Below are 19,603 nucleotides of genomic sequence, written 5' to 3' on the forward strand. Positions count from 1 at the left end.
GGCAATGTAGCACCATGACATTGTCAACTACAACTGAAATGGAGGTCTGATGAATCCCAGTGTCTTCTTCATAATGCCAATAGGTGGGCATGAGTCAGTTGTCTTTCAGGGTAACAGCTTCATGACACCTGTACTGTGAGATGGACAAGCTGGCAGTAGCTCCATTATGCTCGGGAGAACATTCATGTGGGCATCCATTGGTCCAGTGGAGCTCGACAAGGCACCATGATGGCGAAGAAGTATCGTACACTCCTTCGTGACGATCATGTTTCCTGATGGCAGTGATATTTTTCAGCAAGGTAATGCACCTTGCCACAGTGGCAGGAATGTAATGGAATGGTTCAAGCATTGTGTATACAACCCGGGAGATCCGGGAAAGACCCGGGAATTGTTTAGAATTCCGGGAATTGTTTAGAATTCCGGGAATTTTTCATTGTTTTGGTTTTCAGTTAAATTTTTGTGATTTTTGACTGGTAAGAACCAATACTCCAACTAAGGATATTACTGTATCCCGCTACTGCAGAATAATACTGCAGCAACAAAACATGAACAAGAGAAAAAAAAAAAACGAAAATAAAACTTCAGTTGCAGAGGAAATGCGCCGTATACAACAACAAAACACAGTGCTCATACAAGCGTCTGCCAACAGCACAGTGTGTCGAAGGCTTAGCAAGACTATGCAATGCTTCATAACAACAAATTGCCTCCGATGAGCCTGATGTGACAACTGTTTAAATTAGTCGTTTGAGAGCCGGCCGGAGTGGCCGTGCGGTTCTAGGCACTACAGTCTGGAGCCGAGCGACCGCTACGGTTGCAGGTTCGAATCCTGCCTCGGGCATGGATGTGTGTGATGTCCTTAGGTTAGTTAGGTTTAATTAGTTCTAAGTTCTAGGCAACTGATGACCTCAGAAGTTAAGTCGCATAGTGCTCAGAGCCAGTCGTTAGAGCAGTTGCAGGCGGGCTCTTGTGCATGCGCAGTTCAGTCGCGTATGCGTAGCACCTTCTCCTGTTTCTGGTTACCGAAGTGTGGCTGGGCACCACTACCTAATATTGCCCCGGTTTGGGAATATAGTAAATCTGGGGCTGACGCACAGAGCAGAGTTGTGGTGGGGAAGTGGGTCGTCTCCACGTGACCCGTCTTTCGTTCAGTGATTTTGTTGTTTCGTCTTCGTTTATTGCTCTCACGTTAAATGATGATGAAACGGATTTTTGTCGTCGAGAGCTATCAGATGAATTCAAATACGTTCGCTTCGTAACGAAAGGTGTTGGCTTAGTAACGGAAGGCAAAAATGTTATTACTTTCAGATTTTATGTACACTTTTCTGACAGTCAAGTATTAATCGTCTTGCAGAATAATGAAGTTATTTTTGTCGGTTTGCTAAAGAGATTTGGCTTTTATTAATCTTTTCTGCTGAGGCAGTAAATTTATTTGAAACGAAGAGTTTAATTTCACACTCTTGGTTGGTTTCAACTGTTCGCTGCATTTCAAGTGCATGTATGGCATTATACCATAATAAAGAACCAAACATGAGATAATACAGCACTGGTACTCCAAGAAAATTTACATCCGAATATGGACATACGAATGTGCACTATAAGCCAAATTATTCATTTTAGTGTGGTTTACGAAATTCCGATGCTCTTGAAGTATCCTCTGATGTCTTGTTTCTTTTATGACATAATATAAGATCTTTTAATATTTACACGTACGAACATATGGGCTTCCTGCGTCATCGTAGCTGCGCAAGTGCAGTGACGCCTGTTATCTGGCGCTCTCTTGCAACTGCTGAAATGAACCAATATCTAACAGGTCGCGGGAAAATATTGCGGATGGTGGTTTGAAAAGCTTTACATTCAAAGCAAATTTCCTTTTGCGCAAGATGAACTGTGTGCGAGAATGTATGATGAATTTCTTAAATCACAAAGCGTTTGACTCTCATTTAAAAATCAACTCTTTGAGGACGACCATTTAGAAGAATTTCGAGCCCAGATCAGACATTTATGTCGTTATTAAGAATTTTATTGGCACATTTGTGTGATGTATCTTAATTTAAACCATGAACTTTTCTTATTTGTGTGTTCGCGCTACTTAAGAGTGATCTTGCTATTGACTGACTAAATCACGTGTCCTATGCTGTCATCAGCGGGCGCGGTCAAGTGACATAAGTGATGACTGGCTTACAACAGCGCATCGCAATCTCAATTTCAATGCTTTGGAAAGTGACATGCGGTGTTTGGTGGAATTCAAATTTATACCTTCATAATACGAAAATAATACCCCCTCCTGGCAGTTTTGTTTTCTGAAGTGCCTGGAAATTCTACGTCGGTATATAAAACCATAAACATTCAAAGGATTGAGTTTTACAGTGCCGAGAAAGAGTGTACTGTCGCTTAACACAGAGAAAGTGTATTTTCACCTGGGAGAACGTGTATTTTTTACTGGGAAATCCGGGAAAAAGCCAGGAATTTTTTTTCTTTGTTTCTTTGTCCACCTATACACCCTGTCAAGGTACACAGTGGTGAGTTCCAGTTGATATACTCCCCCCCCCCTCCCCCAACTCTCCCCAGATCTGAATTCAATTGAACATAACTGGGATCTGATTGAACTCATTGCCCCCCATCCCCAGAATTTATGGGAATTAAGCAATATGTGTGCGCGCGCACACAGGTGTGGTGCAAATTCCTTCCAGCGACCTATCAAGGCCTCGTTACTTCCATGCCATGAAGCGTTAATGCTGTTACCCATGCCAAAGGTGGACAACTGGCTATTAGGTAGGTGGTCATAATGTTTCAGCTGATCAGTGTAGATCAGGCATATAACTTTGGTGTTTCCAGAGATCTTAGTTTGATAGGGCTGTACATTATCCTTTTTAGCATGAGCTGTAATAATTTATAATCAGTATTGAGGTGGTCTGTACCACAAGGTAGCAATCGCAACAGGAGCAACTATTAGTTCTGCTTCTTATTAATTTGAGCAATGCTAAAAGTCTGGAAAAGAATTACTTCTTTCCTTCTACTTCATGAAAACTAGTGTAAGAACGCCCTCGTCTGATGGTAAGAAGGTAGTTATACAAAAATATTATTTCAGTTTTGTGATGGAGATTTTTGTTTGTAAAAGGCAAGCTGAATAACCTTTTTGGGCTCAACACTGTTATTTCAGTTGCAAATAATGTGAATGAAAATTGTGGTCCTCTTCAGCATTTACAAGAACATTCTACAGGGCTGGACATTCATAATATGTTTATATATGAACATTTAATAATTTTTTCTAGACAATGAAACATAAGAAGTCCACAGCTTTGTGAATTTAGTATTTGCCTGGAGAAGGCAAAGAGAAGCAAGAAGTTGAGTTTGTTGCCAGTTACCACCACTCAGTGTTCTGAATATGTGCATACCTGGAATAGTGCAAATAAAGCATGCCATGCAGACAAGCAAAATTACATGGAACATAAAAATATAATTATATATGTGGTGTCTGTTCTTTTAGACAGCGCAGATTAACAGGCGGTCCATGGTTATGTAATCGCTGTGAACACAGAGGTGGCTCACAAACAGAGCACCCTAGAGTGCCCCTGAGAAGTAAAACACTAAGAAGAATCACTTCTCAGCTTTTGACAAGATCAATGTGTAGGTTTTTTTTTGGAATAAGGAAATTTTATTTAATTTCAGTAATAATGGGTTACATCACTGACAATTTATATTTTTACGTAAAGGATCATTCTTAATCCATATTCATGTTCCTTCTTGTTCATTAATTTTGCAATGATTCCTTGTCCTTAATACTAATGGCATTGTAGATGTAAAGTAGGATTTACCCACATCTCCGTTATATACCTCTCCAATCTAAAAGGTATGACAGGCAATTACATCCATACTATTAAGTCTCAAGTCCTGGAACTGTTTTCACTTTTTTGCCATTATATCGCACTACTGCGATAGTTAACCAACCATTACCATTGCAGGTAAGGTTCAGTGCAGATGTACAAGAAGCTCAAGCTCTTACAGGAATCAACAAGTTGCCACAAGTAATGAGGCTAATGATTAGGGGCACTATATCACTAGTGTGTGGTGTTAAGTTGAGAATTTTGGTCTGACAAGAGGCATGCTAAGGTAGTCAGTGCAGTTGTGGTGATCACTGTGTCCAGATTGCACAGTGATCAGCACACCTGTTTAAACTGGAGACCAGGGTTCGATCCCTGATCCAACACAAATTTTCCATTGGCCTGATATAAACCAGTGCCCACTGGCAGCTAATGTATATGATTCTTCTGTGTCTTAAAAATGTAATTGGCTTTGTTCTGAGTCTGGAGGCTGGTTTGATGGAGCTCTTCACACTAGTCTGTATTGTGAAAGCCACATCTCTGTAGAACTACTGCAACCTACATACATTTCAAGTTGCTCTATTGAAGTAAAGCCTTGGTGTCCAAAATTTTTACACTTACCACTACACTTCCCTCCATTACAAGATTAACTATTTCTCTTTACTTCTACTGTTAAATGTTGTGCTCACAAAATAGCAAAACCCTTTCTACTTTCAGCATCTCATTTCCTACTTACAATCTCCTGTCAAGATACTGTCCACTGCACTCAGCTGATCTTCAAGCTCCATACATGTCTGCGACAAGTTTAGAATGTGAGGTGTTCTTACTTCAATTCTTTTTCCACATTTTTCCTTAGTTTCCTTTACTGTTAAGTCTATGCAGAGATTGAACAAGTGGAATAAAACATATAACGCTCTCATTCCCTTCTTAACTACTGCGTCTCTTTCATGTCTTACATGAAACAATGGAAAAGCCAGGATGGAAAGTAACAATATTATGAAAGGAAAGTTGCTAATCACCATATAGTGGAGATGGTGAGGTGCAGATACGCACAATAAGAAGACTGTCACAATATAAGCTTTATACCAACAAGGCCTTTGTCAAAAATGGATGACCCACACACAACTCACACACTTGATGGGAGTGGCAACTGGGTGGGGGTAAGGAGGAGGCTAGGAGGGGGATGGGGAAGGATAGCAGGGTATGGGTGGGGCACAGTGAAATGCTGCTGTGGAGCATGCATGGACAAGGTGGAGAGAGGGTAGGGTGGCTGGATGTCGTTGGTAGGTTAGATGGTAGGCAGGAGAGAGGTTGGAGGGGGGGTAGTTGAAAAGGAGAGAAGTAAAAAGACTGGGTGCATTGATGGAATGAGGGCTGTATAGTTCTGGAATGGGAACAGAGAAGGGGTTGGATGGGTTAGACAAATGACTAACAAAAGTTGAGGCTCATCTCTGGCTGCCACCCCTCCTTCCATAATGACCTCCATCTGTTCAGATTCCACCAATCCTTAGCCCTCACCAACATAGTCCTGCAAAACAATAACAACCAAGCTCAAATCTCCTTGCAAATCTTCTCTCCATCTGTACAGTTCTCCTTCTATGCAATCTCAAATTCCTGGAACCCATAACACACACAAACTCTTGCTCATCAGGAACTAGAGCAACATGCACAACGCCACCTCAAAAAACTTCACTGCGCTCACGTCCTGCTCCCGCTTTGGAGTACCACTTCCACCACCTCTACAATCATCTCCAAACCTCCCTCACATTTCCTCATAGCTGACAAACCCTGTCTCGCAGACCTATTACACTTACCCCTCCCTCCCTCCACCACACACAATCCAGAACCTAAACAGACCCAAAACACAGTTGTGAAGTTTTCCTATAGAAGCCGTAGCCCCACAGAAATATCAGTCCTTTCCAAAGGCCTCAGCTTTTGCCCCACTCCCAATTTCAATCATGCAAGACTTGGTGGAGACGTTCTCTCCTTCTTCCAGTCCCTACATTGAAAACACTTTTTCACCACCAACCCTACTAATCAGACCAATGTTGAACCCTGGCAGACTCAGTTCACTCCTCCATCCAACCGTGATCAACCCACACTGCCCCCAAATCACTCCCTGTTAACTTTCTAGAATTTCTTAACGTCAAATCCTGCCTCACCATCATTCCCCAAATCCCGCAACATGCAAACTAACCCTACATCTGCAAAAAGAACCGCAGTCCACTGCCTAAAAACTGAACCTGACCTTCTGATCCTACTTGTGGACAAATGCTTCACCATTGTTGTTTTGAACCACTCTGATTACCTGGCAGAAGGACTCCGCCACCTATCAGACACATCCACCTACAAACCTTGCACAGTGACCCCATTCCAGAAATCCAGCAGGATCTCCAGTCTCTCCTCAAATCCTTAGGCCCATCCCAGAACCTCTCCTCGGAGTCCATCTCTCTGCTCACCCCTACAACTCCCTGCATTCTCCATGCTTCCTAAAATCCATAAATCCAACCACCGAGGAAGCCCCATTGTAGCCAGTTACTGTGGCCCCACGGAGAGAATCTCTGCTCTTGTAGACAAACATCTTCAGCCTATTACCTGCAACCTACCCTCCGTTATAAAAGATACCAACCATTTCCTGTCCTGTTACCAGAGGGTGCCCTGCTCGTCGCTATTGATGACACCTCCCATTTACAGGAACATCCCCTATGCCCATGATCTTACTACTGTTCAACACTGCCTTTCCCAGTGCCTGACAGATTCCAGACCAACCACCTCCTTCCTAGTCGCCATGACCAACTATACCCTCAACCACAATTACATCTCCTTTGAATGCATTACCTTCAAAAATCAGGGGTATGGCTATGGTCACCTGCATGACACTATCCTATGCCCACCTATTCACGGGCCACCTAGAGTAATCCTTCCTAAACACCCAGAACCCTAAATCTCTTACCTGGTTCAGATTCATTGATATCTTAGCAATGGTGAGGACACCCTATCTACATTCCTCCAGAACCTCAACTACTTCTCCCCATCTGCTTCATCTGGTCCTACTCAACCCAACAAACCACCTTCGTAGATGCTGACCTCCACCTGAAAGATGGCTACATCAGTACCTATGTCCATATCAAACCTACTAACATCATGTGATACCTCCACTTGAACAGCTGGTGCCTATTCCATACCAAGAAGTCCCTTTAATACAGCCTAGCCACCCATGGCTGTCATATCTGTACTGATGAGCAGTCCCTCTCAAAATATACCAAGGGTCTCACTGAAACCTTCACGGACTGTAATTACCCTCCCAACTTTGTACAGAAAGATATCTCCCATGTCTTATCTCTCCAGCCACCTACCACTATCTCAAAGTCCCAACATCTGGACACGAGGAGAACTCCTCTCATGACTCAGTATCACCCAGGAGTGGAGCAACTGAATTACATTCTCTGCCAGGTTTTTGACTACCTCTCGTTGTGCCCTGAAACAAGAAATGTCCTGCACACTATCCTTCCCACTCCTCCCACTGTGGTATTCTGCTGTCCACTGAACCTGCTCAATATACTCATTCATACCTAAACAACCGCTGCTCCCAACCCCTTTCCTCATGGCTCATATTCCTGTAATACGCCTAGAGGCAAGACCTGTCCCATACATCCCACCACCACCACCACCTACTCCAGTCCAGTCACAAGCATCACCTATGCCAGCAAAGGCAGGGCTACCTATAGAACCAGTCACATAATCTATAAGCTAAGCTGCAACCACTGTGCTGCATTCTATGTGGACATGACAGCCAACAAGCTGTCTGTCCGCATGAATGGCCACTGACGAACTGTGGCCAAGGAACAACTTTACCACCCTGTTGCTGAGCACACTGCCTAATGCAGCGTCCTTCATTTCAACAACTGCTACACAGCCTGCGCTGTATGGATCCTTCCCATCAACACCAGCTTTTCTGAATTGTGCAGGTAGGAACTCTCCCTGCAATATATACTATGTTCCCATAACCCTCATGACCTCAATCTTCTTTAGCCATTTTTCTCACCTGTTCAGCCCCTTCTCTGTTCCCATTCCAGCACTACACAGCCCTCATTCCACCAATGCACTCAGTCTTCTTACTTCTCTCCTTTTCCACCCCCTTCCCTCCTCCCACCTGTCCCTTGTCAACTGTCTAACCTCCTGACTGCACCTGTCCCTTGTCAACTGTCTAACCTCCTGACTGCACCTCGTGTGTGTGTGTGTGTGTGTGTGTGTGTGTGTGTGTGTGTGTGTGTGTGTGTGTGTGTTTGTTTTGTCTATTTTTGACAAAAGCCTTGTTGGTCAAAAGCTTATATTGTGACAGTCTTTTTGTTGTGCCTATCTGCGACTCAGCATCTCCAATTCAGGTCCTTCGTCCTTAGACTCTTAGCACCACTGTCTGGTTTGTGTGAGCTGTCGTTAACCTTGTGCTCTCTATTTTATCTCTGACAATTTTAGAATTCTGGGAAGTGTGTTCCAGTCAGTACTATCAAAAGCTTAGATAGTTAGAACATTCCAATAAAAAAACATATTCATTGCGTATTTACCTTTAATTGGGAGATGGAAAAAAATTTCTTATACATATTTGTAACATGGGCAGAATTTTTGATGTGTCTAGTGATGTAGCAAGTTCTTATTACGAAATACATGGATGATGATCTGTAGCTGTAGTAATATTATGAGATTTTGTCACAATTTCAGGTTTTTATGATATCAGCTGTATTAGTCATGGAAATTATACCTATTTGTGACATTAAAATTTGTGCCAGACAGACACTATGGCATGTGGAGATTTGTATTTGTCCTGGATGTGTGCGTGGATAGCTGAGATGGTTAAGGCGACTGGTTGTGATAAGCAGGAAATCCAGGTTAAAGTCTCAGTAAGACACAAATTTTCTTGCGTCTCCAATAGGTATGATTTCCATGCCTAGTACAGTTGATGTGAAAAATATTTGGAATTGTCACGAAAGTTCATAATGCAACAAGTAGTCCCTAGAATGCAAATAACTTTTGCATGTTCCAGTTTGAAAGAGATAATTCAGGCAAATGGTAAACTCTAATAACACAATAATAGACAGATGCGTAGATTGTAACTGCATCTGCATGCTAAAATACTTTTATTAAATAATGCTGGTCAGCATGATCAAGGATATTGGCATAAGTTTCTTCAAATGAACATCCAGCAAAGTATTAAGAAAATGTGGGTTTGAGAATGGGCTGTGGATTAACTAAACTTTTGTTTAACAGAGTGCACTACTGTCTCATTACATTAATGCTTTTATGGTGGCAGCTGCTTCAGAGTATAATTAGTGTTGTCATCTATGTGCATGTATACCAGAAGCTGTTTCTGTACCTTCACCACACTTAGTGAGGCCTTGGTTAAAGAAGAGTCATTAGGGGCGAATATTGTCAATTACATTGAGAGTTGTGAAACACGAAATCAATTCAACTTGTCGTATTCACTGTGTAATATAATCCTAGGTATGACTCTTAAAACAGCATTCTGTTCTGAGAGACATTTTCTTGTAGTCAGCAATTGAAGGAAGTCCAAAAAAAGACTAAATACAGGGTGCACATAAAGTCCGGGGACTCTTTCAATTATTTATTGCACAAGAACCAAACATTTTACAGATATCATACATATGTCATTTTGAACAGAAACCCTTAGTTCCCCCCCCCCCCCCCCCCCCCCCCCCCCATGTATACCATCACAGTGTAGTTTGGTGATTTGCTGATAGTCGGCGCAGGTCGCAAACGTGGTGAGTTCAGGTGCGGAGCCAGCTTTCTGAGTACTGTGTCACCCTGATCACCAGATCTCTCTGTGACTTTTTTCTGTGGGGACACATTAAAGAGCTGGTGTATGTACTGCATTTACCACGTGATGTAGCAGAGCTCCGGGAGAGAACACGGGAAGCGACTGCCACAGTCGACAATGTCGTGCTGGGACGGGTATGGCAAGAATTTGATTACCATATTGATATCTGCCAGGTCACACGTGGTGCGTGTATCAAATGTTTGTAAAAAAAAAAACTTTGAGTTTCTCTGAGTTTCTCTTCAAAATGCAATATGTATGACATCTGTACACTGTTAAGTTCTTGTGCAATAAATAATTGAAATGTACACCCTGTACATTACACATTTATTGGTTTGTGATATGTTTATCAGTTTTACGACCATTTGTTATCCTGGAGAGAGTGGTAAGATTTTAATTTTCTTTAACTCAGTTTGACTACACCGTTAATTCACAAATTTTGTCCAGATGTATTCTGAACAGACATATCAGCTGAAAATCTTAACTCTTAAGCATTAAGATATTATTTTAGATTCATTTTTTCTTTGCATTTTTATAAGAATGTAGTGAATAAGAGGCATTTTTGAAAGAGCCGATTTGTAATATTGTACTGTGCTTTTTTCGTGTCATTATGAAGCATCAGATATTGAGCAGATGGACAGGTTTGCTTCAGGAGGTTATAGTGATGAATCTACTATTGTATATTTGCAACACCCCTGTGTTATTTTGACAGCCCTTGAAGTTTTGGGCTATAAAGTAGTTGCATCTTCATCTACATCTGTCAAACAGGACTATAATGAATACATGTGGACACTGACAAAGGATTTTGCTCAACAGAAAGCTAGTGAGTAATACTCTTGCTGATATTGTCTGCTGTTACAACTTTTTGCAGTATCTCACAGCTGTTTTGTAGTGGCAGTAATTGATTTGTGTGCCCTTTCCTCACTCATAAAATTTTGCATGAATATCTTTCATCTGATTGAATGACTTTAACCACACTCATTTGAATGAAAATTTGAACCTCTCTCCTCCACACAAAAATAGCTCTTTTGACATATAAATAAAATTTTTGTTCACAAATCTGCAACTTCATTTATACTTGTTAATAACTATGTGATAACATCATCATTGAGTTCTAAATATTATTGGAATAGTATACTTATTTTGTCTTTGAATTTTTGTAAATAATAGAATGTATACTTGATATACTTCCTTGTCTCTACTACAGCTATTCCATCACAGAGTTCTTGATGGTGAGCAGATGATTAAATATCCTAGAAGGACTTAGCCAAAAGTTGGGATTGCGTTTGAATGTCCCAAAACAGGTAATACAGTCTTTGAACATACAGTGAAGAAAGAGTAACTGATTGACCCTTTCGCTGCCAAGATCTCCACAGCAAACGAATGGCATACCTCAGGTGTGATAGACTGCTACAGCAGTTTGACTCAGACATGTTCATGATGCACACAGCTGCTGTAAAAGTTTTGAGACTCATGCTTATCATTTAGTGGTGATTCTGTAATGTCTGTCTGATGGCAGCCCTGCTGACAGACTTGCCAAAGTATTCCATTTCATTTCAGTACAACACATGGTGGATCAATGTGTAGCAAATGTAGATTTTTTTGTAAACTCATCAAATGCAGCTTCAAACCAACGTCATTATAAAAAATGAAATAGTTTAGTTAAACATGTACTACAAACAGCCAACAGTAAATTACCTGTCTAAAGATTGATATGAGAATGTATGAATGCAAATACTAAAATAACAAACCTAACTCTCCCATTGTTTGCAGAAAGAGCAGATGAAAAAGTTGAGAAATGTCAAGTGTATAGAAAGAATTCAGTATCTGAGGCACAGCCACAAAGTGTCATGTGCCACACTACAAATGTTATTGCCATAGCCTCAAAATTGGCAGCTGATATTCTAGTGGATATTTGCTCTTAAACTTGATGTAAAGCAAAACTATTTCACCACAATACCACCTTTGCTTCCTTATGATTGTGCAATATTGGTGTAAATAGTGCATACTTTGATGGATCCTCCCCCTGTGTGTTAACACATCAGGCTGATACTTGATTACATGTCTTGGAATATGGCTTGCCAGACTGTATTGGATGTGCCACTCACTGCATGTTAGAATGTCTGCATTGTTTGTGTGGGTTTTGTAGCCATTTTCTTATTGCATGGATTGTTGATAGACTGTGTTGCTATTGCATGCCTATCTGATTACCTGAATTGATTTCATTAGACCATTTTTGTATGTTTGATTTGGAGGGAGAGTGTGTCTGAAAGAAGATGCTCATTTTATCTACTTAGTCACATAATCAAGAAAGGGATAAGTCCCCTTAGTGTGTGCTTAAAAGCCATAACTGGGAAATTGTATTGTTCATATGACATAGTTTTCCATCTGGAATGTTCTTGATTGTTAAGATGTTGTACTGGACAGAAATAATTGTTAGTGACTTCTAGCAGTGATGGAGAATTTTTGTCTGCCAACACTTGGGGCCTGTGAGCACATACTGAGATGTGATATATTAGTCACATTTTTATTAACTGATAAATATTAGTTTGTTTTTCTAGTTATCTTTACTACATTCACAGTTAGAAAAACTTATAAACTTTCATAAATTTTATATATTGGATTTGATTTTTATACAGGGTGGTCCATTGATCGTGACCGGGCCAAATATCTCACGAAATAAGCATCAAACGAAAACACTACAAAGAACTAAATTTGTCTAGCTTGAAGGGGGAAACCAGATGGCGCTATGGTTGGCCCCCTAGATGGCGCTGCCATAGGTCAAACGGCTATCAATTGCGTTTTTAAAATAGGAACCCCATTTTTTATTACATATTCGTGTAGTACGTAAAGAAATATGAATGTTTTAGTTGGACCACTTTTTTCGCTTTGTGATAGATGGCGCTGTAATAGTCATAAACACATGGCTCACAATTTTTGACGAACAGTTTGTAACAGGTAGTTTTTTTTAAAATTAAAATACAGAACGTAGGTACGTTTGAACATTTTATTTCAGTTGTTCCAATGTGATACATGTACCTTTGTGAACTTATTTCTGAGAACTCATGCTGTTACAGCGTGATTACCTGTAAATACCACATTAATGCAATAAATGCTCAAAATGATGTCCGTCAACCTCTATGCATTTGGCAATATGTGTAACGACATTCGTCTCGACAGCGAGTAGTTAGCCTTCCGTAATGTTCACACATGCATTGACAATGTGCTGATGCATGTTGTCAGGTGTTGTTGGTGGGTCACGATAGCAAATATCCTTCAACTTTCCCCACAGAAAGAAATCCGGGGGACGTCGGATCTGGTGAACGTGCGGACCATGGTATGGTGCTTTGACGACCAATCCACCTGTCATGAAATATGCTATTCAATACTGCTTCAACTGCACGTGAGCTATGTGCCGGGCATCCATCATGTTGGAAGTACATCGCCATTGTCATGCAGTGAAACATCTTGTAGTAACATCGATAAAACATTACGTAGGAAATCAGCATACAGTGTACCATTTAGATTGGCATCGATAAAATGGGGGCCAATTATCCTTCATCCCATAATGCCGTACCATACATTAACCCGCCAAGGTCGCTGATATTCCACTTGTCGCAGCCATCGTGGATTTTGTGTTGCCCAATAGTGCATATTATGGTGGTTTACGTTAGCGCTGTTGGTGAATGACGCTTCGTCGCTAAATAGAACGCGTGCAAAAAATCTGTCATCGTCCCGTAATTTCTCTTGTGGCCAGTGGCAGAACTGCACAAGACGTTCGAAGCCATTGCTATGCAATTCCTGGTGCATAGAAATATGGTACGGGTGCAATCAATGTTGATGTAGCACTCTCAACTCAGACGTTTTTGAGATTCCCGATTCTTGCGCAATTTGTCTGCTACTGCTGTGCGGATTAGCCACGCAAGCAGCTAAAACACCTACTTGGGCGTCATCATTTGTTGCAAGTTGTGGTTGACATTTCACATGTGGTTGAACACTTCCTGTTTCCTTAAATAACGTAACTGTCTGGCGAACGGTCTGCACACATGGTGTTGTCCAGGATACCGAGCAGCGTACATAGCACCCGCCCGTTGGGCATTTTGATCACAATAGCCATACATCAACACGATATCGACCTTATCTGCAATTTTTAAACAGTTCATTTTAACATGGGTAATGTATCATGAAGCAAATACCGTCCGCGTTTGTGACTATTACAGCGCCATCTATCACATAGCGAAAAAAGTGGTCCAACTAAAACATTCATATTTCTTTACGCACTACATGAAATGTAATAAAAAATGGGGGTCCCTATTTATAAAAACGCAGTTGATATCCGTTTGACCTATGGCAGCGCCATCTAGTGGGCCAACCATAGTGCCATCTGGTTTCCCCCTTCAAGCTAGACGAGTTTCGTTCTTTGTAGTTCTTTCATTTGATGCTTATTTCGTGAGATATTTGGCTGGGTCACTATATTTTCTTCTGCGAGTTTGATAACATTATTCTTGTGCCCCCTGCATAATATTAGGAATCATCTAAGTAAAAAGCCCCATTCAAATTGTTGAAAAGGCTATTCCAGCAGCCATTGAGAGAACAGGGTGCAAGCAACTGCAGTTTGTGGCACATATTGGAACAGATGCTGCCTGTCGTTTAGGCACTGGGCTCATACTTGGGTCATCCCAGTGACTGGCAGACAAGGTTGAGAATACCAGCCTTATGCGTGGAATTTCAACGAAGCCTAAATGGGTCAGGTGTGCACTACACAGCAGAGGCTGCTACTTGGGTAACTGACTGTTTCTGGCATGCACACATGGTGTGTTTTTTATTAGGCAGCTCTCCATCCAGTCCAAATAACAATAGCTATGGGAAACCCAGAAGTAAAGTGTAACATCAAAAGAAATGCCTGCGATAGGTGAGAGTATTAAAATCATGATGGTAAATTGTTGAAGCATTTGCACCAAAGTGCCAGAGTTTGAGGCGCTCATGAAAAACAGTGAAATTTGCATAATACTAGGTACAGAAAGCTGGTTGAAAGCTGAAATTGATAGCAGTGAGATTTTTGGTGAAAATTTAAGACTGTAGTCAATGTATTGACTAATGGGAAATGTAGATGGTGTATTTGATGCAGTAGGCAAGAAATTCAAATCAACAGATATAGAAACTAGAGCTACATGTGAGATTGTTACTGAAGACGCTGGCTGTGAAAGCCTACACACTATGAACAGTGTTCATTATTTCAATGACTGCTTCACAACCTGCGCCCTCTGGATCCTTCCCATCAACACCAGCTTTCCTGAACTGCGAAGGTGGGAGCACTGCCTGCAACATACCCTACATTCCCGGAAGTTCAAGAACACAGGATCGGCTGTTGACCTTCTGAGGTCTAGTCGACCAAAAACCTCAGCAGACAGGCTGGGTGCTGTAAGGCAGTCTTTCTGCAAAGTCCGAAGAAATTGGTGCGCAGGGCATCACATGAATTACAGATGCCAAAAAGCTCTCTCCATGACATTTTACACAAACGTTTATTGTTTCATGCATACAAAGTGCAAATCGTTCAGGCCTTGTTGCCCAATGACAGTACACGTCGATATAACTTTGCGGTCGAAATGCTATCATGTATTGAGGACAATGATGGTTATCTCAGATGAATTGCCATTTCCAACGAAGTGACCTTTTCTGTCAGTGGAGTAGTGAATCGCCATAATGTGCGCATTTGGGGGTTCACAAACCCCTGGCGAGGTCATGGAGTGCACCAGAGGCAGTCCAAAGTGAATTTTTGGTGCACGCTATTGCACGATCGAATTATCGGGCCATTCTTCTTCGCTGAGGCTACCATCACGTCTGCAGTGTATGTGGACATGTTGCAACTGTATGCTGTTCCTCAGCTGCTTCAGTATCACCCCGATGTCTTGTTTTAGCAAGACTGTGCACCGCCTCATTGGGGTTTGGACGTCCGTGCCTATCTCGATATGACCTTTCCTGGGCGATGGATTGGTCATGATGGGCCAACGGTTTGGCCTCCACGCTCTCCTGGCATAACCCCATTAGACTTCTTTTTATGGGGTTTTGTCAAGGACGAGGTCTACCGAACAAGTGTACCAGATCTTGAAACCCTGCGGCAACGGATAACCACAGTCGTTGAATCGATCCCTCCAGTGATGTTGGCTAATGTGTGGACAGAAATTGAACATCGCCTAGATGTGCTACATGCTACCAAGGGTGCTCAAGTGGAAGTTTACTGATGTGTGAAAAAAAACTTTGATAGTCTGTAAACAACTAGACTCCAGTTTCATATTTGTATCTTACTTCTAGCCCGAATTATCAATTTACGTAATCGGGGAAAGACTTTTCGGACACCCTGTACCTCTTTAACAATACTATGTCCTGTAATTTATAAACTATTGCAGCTCTCCTTTCCCATCTTCTTTTTTCTCATTATCTGTTTTAATTAATGTCTTTTTTGATATTTGAATGTAATACTGGAATAATCAACACATTCTCTTTAGGCCAGTCGATCTACTTTAACGAAGTTTCAGCTTTGATTTGTTTGCCTAAAATCTCTATGGGTGCTACCCTGGTAACTGAATAGGGGAGTTCATTCAGAATTCTTTCAAAATCAGTCACTATCTCAACCCACTTGGAGTGTTTACTGGCCCAGTACATTAGACATAACCAATTCCTGCATCATATGTTTCAGTGGGCTTAGTTATAAATTATCAGAGAACAAATGTTTCCATCTCCCTACCTGCTTTAAATGATGATCTCTTCAACTTCAGTATGACACTGTGGGTCATAACTTTTCTTGATAAAATTTAGTTTTGGCCAGCATTCCAGGATGACAGAAATGAACCCCATACCCTGTCCCCAAGGCAGTGGACCATAAAAGTCCACTGCTACTAATTCCACAACTCATAGAGTATTATGGGATGAAGTAAGGTGTGCAGTTTCATCATCTTTATTTTTACTTTTTGGCAATATATTGTTACATTCCATCCTGGATTTTCCATTGTTTGATTTTTACTTTTTGATGCATCTCACATAGTTTTAAAATTTTTGTATGTCATTGGAGTATGTTTTTAAAGTAATAATGTTTGTTAATGTGCATGGTACATTTCTTGGGATCAGAGTGACCATGACCTAGATATATGTACCAAATTATTAATTGACTACAGTTGTATGGTATACATACTCAACCAGTTACTTGAAGAGTGACTTCTGTGGAACAGCATTCCTCAGTGGAGCTTGCATCTCATGTTTAATTCATCAATCCTATCTTCTGACCATTGAGTATGTTTAAGTAGTGCTTGATCTTTGTGTTGTTCTGTTTGAAAGTTATGACAGACATATGACAGCCCTGTCTAAACCGTTGATTTAAAAAAAATATGTTGTGAAAGTGCCACATTCCTTGACATCGTCTTGTTGCCGTCAACCTATTGAAGCTGGGACAACACATTGTGTACTATATTTTCATTGCCTTTGTCATATCTTATAGAAAAAATGAATTCCTACAAGAACATTGCCCACTAGGGAAGCTACTGTGTAGCAACTTCCTTTTCAAGAGTAGCATTAATGATGTATGATCACTATGGAAAATGGCCTTGTCCTGCTAATAAGTATTTAAGCTTCTTAAATGCCTACACTACTACAAATGTCTCTTTCTTGCCTATGCCATAATTGCTTTCAGTATGTGTGAGCATACAGCTTGCAAATGTTATCGGTTTGTGTTCTACATCTGACTGTTTTGTGTTACACTTGGGGCCCCAAGGCCATAATCCCAGACATTTGCTGAGATCAAATGGTGTGCTGAAATCGGGATGCACCAATAATGGTGTCAACATCAAACTGTCCCTGGTGCTAAGAATTTGGCGGTGCTTTCCTGTCCATTGAAGAGGCAGTCACTAACATTACCTATCACATCAAAGGCAGGGCTACCTGTGAAACCAGTCATGTGATGTACAAGCTAAGCTGCAATCACTGTGCTGCATTCTATGTAGGCATGACAACCAACAAGCTGTCTGTCCGCACGAACGGCCGACAAACTGTGGCCAAAATACAAGTGGACAACCTGTAGCTGCACACGCTGCCAAACATGATACCCTAATCTCAATGACTGCTTCACAGCCTGTGCCATATGGATCCTTCCCACCAACAGCAGCTTTTCTGAATTGCGCAGGTGGGAATTTTCCCTGCAATACGTCCTACGTTCCCGTAACCCTCCTGGCCTCAACCTTCGTTAGTCACTGTCCTCACCCATCCAGCCCCCTCCCTGTTCCCATTCCAGCACTACACAGCCGTCATTTCACCACCACACCCAGTCTTTTAATTTCTTTTATTTTTATTTCTCTCCTTTCCGCTACTTACCATCTTCCCCCTTCGCACCTTCTCTCCTAGCCTCCGTCTAAACTGCAACTGTTCACTGTCCACCACTCCTTCCATACTATCCCTCCCCCTCCCAATCCCAGCCTCCTCCTTACCCCCACCCAGTCACCACTCCCATCATGCACTCGTGCTGCTGCTCGCATTGTAGTTTCAGTCTGGGACTCCAGACATGTGTACAAGTTGCGCTTGCGTGTGTGTGCGCTGCTGGCAAAGGCCTTAATGGTCGAAAGCTTTTATTGTGTGAATCTTTTTATTGTGCCTATTGTGACTCGGCATCTCCGCTATATGGTGAGTAGCAACTTTCCTTCTCCAGAAATCCTAAATTAAGATGACCACACGTGGGTTTGAACCATTGTCCTCCTGAATGCCGGTCTAGTGTGCCAACCTCACTTGATAAAAGACCTGTGTGCATCCACATCAGATAATGTTATGCATCTGATGGAACAGCAGTGGAGTGGTGTATTACGAATTGCTTCCCTGAGGTATAACCATCACTGCTGACATTTGTCAACAACTGAGATTTCTTGTAGACACAGTCCAAGGACAGTTACCAGGAGCTCTGCGTGAAGTGATGCTACCTCATGATACCGCCAGCCTGCATTCAGCTAGACTGATAAAAAAACACTATACAGGAGTTGAGTTGGGAAGTCATTCTGTGCACACCATATTCACCTTATCTTGTGCACTCAGGTTTTCGCCTTTTCCAGTCTCTGTTGAATAGCCTTCAAGGAATCTCCTCTTTTGATGAAAATGCACCTGAACATGGCTTGATAAGTTCTTCACCTCATAACTACGTGATTGCTACAGTCGCTAAATGGAAAAGTTACCAAAGCATTGACAGACTGTTGTAAATAGTGAAGGAGTATTACGAGGGTTGGAACTTTAATAGTGGCAACTATTTATTTACAGCTCATACAAAATAGATATATTTTTCAGTTTTACTGACCTTCAAAGTGGTCACCAGCATTGTGCATAACCCATTGCCAGCGATGTGGAAGTCGTAGGATACTCTTAGCAGTACCAGTTGTGTTGACAGTTCGAGCAGCGTGGTCTACTGCCCAACGAATTTGTAGCAGTTCTGAAGCGAATGCTATGAAGTGTTTCCTTCAGTTTAGAAATGGAATTGAACTCGTGAGGGCATAAGTCAGGAGAGTGCAGTAGGTGGTATAGTACTTAGCAACCCCATCAGTTAAACAAATCGGTAACAGCTTGCACTGTACGTGCTTGAGCATTGCCCTGCAAAATGATGGTCAGGTCCTGCAGAAAGTGTCATCACTTCTGTCTCTGTGCTGTTCATTTTTGGAACACAACCTATGACCAGCTTAGAGACAAAAATGATGATACTTTCTACAGGACTTGGCCATCATTTTGCTGGAAAATGCTCAAGCAAGTACAGTGCAAGCTGTTACTGATTTGTTTGACTGATGTGGCTGCTAAGTTCTATACCACCTACTGCGCTCTCCTAACTTAAGCCCTCGTGAATTCAACTCAATTTCTAAACTGAAGGAAATATTCCACAGCATTTGCTTCAGAACTGCTACAAATTCGTCGGGCAATAAACTGCGCTGCTCGA

General features: G+C 41.6%; 1 long non-coding RNA gene across 4 annotated transcripts in view; it reads left to right on the forward strand.

Annotated features, from left to right (window-relative positions):
• The window catches only part of LOC124776979, a 55,510-nt gene that overhangs the window by 13,428 nt on the left and 22,479 nt on the right, over positions 1–19,603 (forward strand). The window lies entirely within an intron of this gene.

This window comes from Schistocerca piceifrons, chromosome 2, assembly GCF_021461385.2.
Source record: "Schistocerca piceifrons isolate TAMUIC-IGC-003096 chromosome 2, iqSchPice1.1, whole genome shotgun sequence".
Classification (NCBI taxonomy): Eukaryota; Metazoa; Arthropoda; class Insecta; order Orthoptera; family Acrididae; genus Schistocerca; species Schistocerca piceifrons.